We start from the raw sequence: 3,807 nt of genomic DNA on the forward strand, positions 1-3,807 counted from the left end.
GGGGGGGGGCATTTGCATTTTCAGTAGACACCCACAGGGGGTACCATGGGAATCTGAGAACTCCTAACTTGAGGTTTTGTTGGAAGCAGAAGCGCACCCCAGTGCCTGCAGTCTACCTGTTTGGGGCTCCCTTAGGGAGAGGATTTTCAAGTGAAGAGCCGAGCCAGGGTCCCACACCCTGCCCTTTGTGAGTGGGCTCCACCGAGCTTGGAGGTGGTGCTTTTAGCCCTCACAGGAGTGGCCTGTAAAGGAGGAAGGTGGGGGGGGGGTGGGGGAAAGGCACCCTAAGGACAGCTGAGGAACCAACTGGTGTGTCTGCTGGAACTCCTTCTTCGGATTTGAAATCCCTGGAGGCATGCATAATGAATGAGGGGAGGATGTGCTAAGGAACTCGCTCCAAAGGCAAGCTGGATTCACAAACCCATTACCATAGCCGATATGCAGATTCGAAATAGCATTTCCTGTTTCATTTGAGCACGTCTTTCCACCCTGCCTGCTGCAGAATTCCCTGCCAGAATGTGAAACACGAGCAAACCGCTGACGTAGAGAATGCTAGGCGCGTACCTGAGCTCCGTAGCAGGACCGCGTGCCCAGGCACAGACGTGTGTTTGCTCGGGTTCTCTTGCTGCCTGCTCTGCTTCAAAAGCTAAATGTTCTGGGTCTTTCTTTGGTGTTGCCAGCTATACTTTGCAAATAAGACTTCTCAAGTGAGTTATAAGTAGTATGATTTTATGTACATACGATATTAGAATATTGTACAGAATCTTTATTTCTACAATGTGCTTTTCTTGTTAAAAAAACAAAAAACAAAAGGAAAATGCTCTTTGAATTTTGTTGATGACATTGCTGCCTTTAATTCCCCATGGCTTCATTTTTTAATTGCGCTTACTTATCGATTTGTACCCGATGCTAAGCTTATGGACTATGTATGCGAGACTGAGCAGGAGTCAGAGGTGCCGAGGCTCCGAACACCCTGGAAAAAAAAAAGGGGACAGCAGCCGGATCAACAGCTTCGTCAGACCTTGCTTCACTCGCATGCTTCCCAAAGTCTCACGGTTTATACTGAAAGGAGCATAATCATGTATCGATTCTCCTGTCCAGTCTCAGAGAGCTGAACATTCTGGTTCTATATGCCACGTGACTGTGCAGACAACCTACGAAAACTGTGTGTCCCTACAGGGTTGTCAGCTTCTTCTCATGGGGCAGAGCAGTCACTCTGACGGCCAAGTGTGGTCCGTGTGCGGTGTTGACAGTAGACAGGGTTCCAGCAAGGAATCGAGTGGTGCACAAGTCCGGCTGTCCCACTCGATGAAGTGTAAGTGTGAGTAATTTAGTGAAGGTTTTTTGTTTTGTTTTGTTTTTAGCAAATGTAATACCTTTCCCACCTTGCACTGAGGATGTCTCCTTGTCTGATTTCTCTTTGGCGAGTTGGTTGAATTCTGCACTGTTGCCAAGCAGGTGATGGAGAGGGCTGAGAACCCCACTGGACTTTCTTCTGGTCCCGGAAATGCAGCCCCAATAGTCGAGCTTCTTAAAGGGAATCCCCCAATTCCATCCCTCCTCTCCCTCCTGCCCACAGAAATATTCTAGAATGAGAACACTGGATAAATACACTTGGACTCATTTTCTAATCTTAGGAAGTTTCTGAAATGCCTGTTGTCTTGACTGTTACTCACCTGTCCCTGGCATATTATCTGATGTTCACGTTTTGGAAGCAGAACTGCCAGAGGATCGCCTTTCTAACCGCCCTCTCTGTACCCAGCAGGCGTTAATAAATGCTGAATGACAGACAAGTCACAGACAGACAAGATAGCAAAGAGGAGGAGATATACAGGCTCTCGTGCAGAGTCGAAGATTGAGTCCAGGTTGAGGCTGGACTAAGATTGGGTCCAGATTGCAGAGCCTGCCCGCCCCCTAGGATGTTATTTAGATCAAGTGTAGCTTTTAGAGTCTAGGTCTGGTTAATTGCCAGGGTGGCAAAGAATCGCATGCGCTAATATAAACAGGAGTCCAAATGCATTATTAGTCGAAGATCGAACTTCACATTGTAGAGTTGAAGTAGCTGTGAGTAAGCTGCGTATTTATGCTGGGAAATGACGAAGCGGATGACTCGTATACAAGTCGTTGTCCGTTACATCACACCTCTCATCTGCTTGGATCATGGAACTTTATTCTAGAATATCAGCCATTGGGGTCTTGTTCACTACAAGATAAATTCACACTCCACAGAACTTTGCAGCTGTTCACAACTTGATGAGATTGTACCTGCAAATTCTGTCTGCACAGATGTCTAATAAAGCAAAACTCTGGATCTCGTGTGGCCCCAACTTTTTTTTCCCTATGAATTTGTGAGTGCAATTATGGCGCATCATTGCTGACTTCCCCCTCCGCCCCATCTCACTCAGATGGGGATTGACTTTCAGGTCTTTTCTTAAATGTTGCAAGCTTTTCTCAATTAGCTTTCATTCCAACAAGACGGGCTCCTTGGTTTGCTGGGAACCAAGGCTCCATCCGTGTTCATGAGCCCCTTTTCCCTCCAAGCTGGGGGGAGGGCAGATGCGCTGGGGCGGCCACTGATAACCCCACCACACCCAAGTGCAGGTGGTGGAAAACAGAGCAGAAGGGCCGGCCTGGTGCCCAGCCCTCCCCTCCTAGCTGGCACACCAGCCCGGCTGCTGCATCTAGAGCCTTGAGTTTGCTCCAGGCTCTCTGTCTGGCTCACCCTCCAGAGCTGGCCTAAGAAGCTTCCAGAGAGTCTGTCGTGGAGTCCTAAGGACACTGAGGGGGGTTCAAATGGGGCCTTCATCTGAAGTTCAGCTCCCAGGAAGTAGAAGCAGATAAGGCTGGGAGAGGCAGTGACACCAATCTATTGGAAAGTAGTGCTCTCTGGTGATCAGGTTTCAGCCCTTTGTAGGGACGGGGCCCCCCTGGGACGAGCAGTCTGGAAAGGCCCTCATTCCTGCTGTCTGGGTCCCTCAGTGGGCATCCTGGTTTCAATCCAGTGAGATGAAGGCTCGGGCCCCCTTTAGCTCCCATAAAATGAGGATGATTAGAAAGCAGTATGGCTGCACTTCCCTGGCACCCCCTCTTCGTTTTGCTGCATTGCCCCGTTTCTGTCCCCCTCCCTTTTTGAAGACAGAGGCCTAGGGGGGCAGGGGTGTGAGGGAAGTCACCACCCACACAGGCCTCTCCTTCCCTCCCAGGCTGCTTGCTGTAGCCTGCCAGTCCCCCACACCGGCCTGAATCCCGGGAGGAAGGCCGGTTGCCAACCCTTTTACCTCCCGCTCCGCCCCAGGCCGCCCAGCAGAAAAGGCAGCTCTGACCTAGATCCTCTCCGTAGCTCTCCCCCCAGTTCCAAAACCCAGGGGGCCCCAGCTGGGGAGACCATGTGCCGAGAACGAGATGGAGAACAGCTTCAGAGGCCAAGTATTTGTTGGACAAATCCCTGAACTTCACGCCTGGGGCCGACGCTGAGCTGGGGAGCAGGGGGAAGCGCCCCCACATCCACTCGAGTTGACCCAAGCCCCCGCCCCGGCCCGCGGGGCAGGCTCCCATCATGTGGGGGAGGGTGAGCAAGGGGGAGAGGCAGCGGGGCGGGTCCGGTCCCTCCTTTCCCCTCCCACCCTCCTCCCCCCAGGGCAGGGTGAGCGCACAAAGGCCAGCAGCGCTGGCGGAGGCGGGGAGGCCTGGAGGGCTGAGGGCCTGGACCGCTGGAGGCCTGGCTGGCAGCGACCCAGGCCTGCCCAGGTGAGAACGCGGGAGCGCGGCCGCCCCGGGAGACGAGGCGGGGGGGGGGGGGGGGGGGGG

The 3,807-nt window shown here is 52.7% G+C and overlaps 1 protein-coding gene across 1 annotated transcript in view; it reads left to right on the plus strand.

Annotated features, from left to right (window-relative positions):
- Positions 1-3,714: 3,714 nt before the first annotated feature.
- Positions 3,715-3,807, plus strand: part of CUNH10orf82 (chromosome unknown C10orf82 homolog) — a 6,749-nt gene continuing 6,656 nt past the window's right edge. The window contains exon 1 of the mRNA XM_040624124.1: positions 3,715-3,747. The gene's annotated coding sequence lies outside the window, so the exon portion shown is untranslated. The remainder of the gene's footprint in view (positions 3,748-3,807) is intronic.

Source organism: Ursus maritimus, unplaced genomic scaffold, assembly GCF_017311325.1.
Source record: "Ursus maritimus isolate PB19 unplaced genomic scaffold, ASM1731132v1 scaffold_7, whole genome shotgun sequence".
Classification (NCBI taxonomy): Eukaryota; Metazoa; Chordata; class Mammalia; order Carnivora; family Ursidae; genus Ursus; species Ursus maritimus.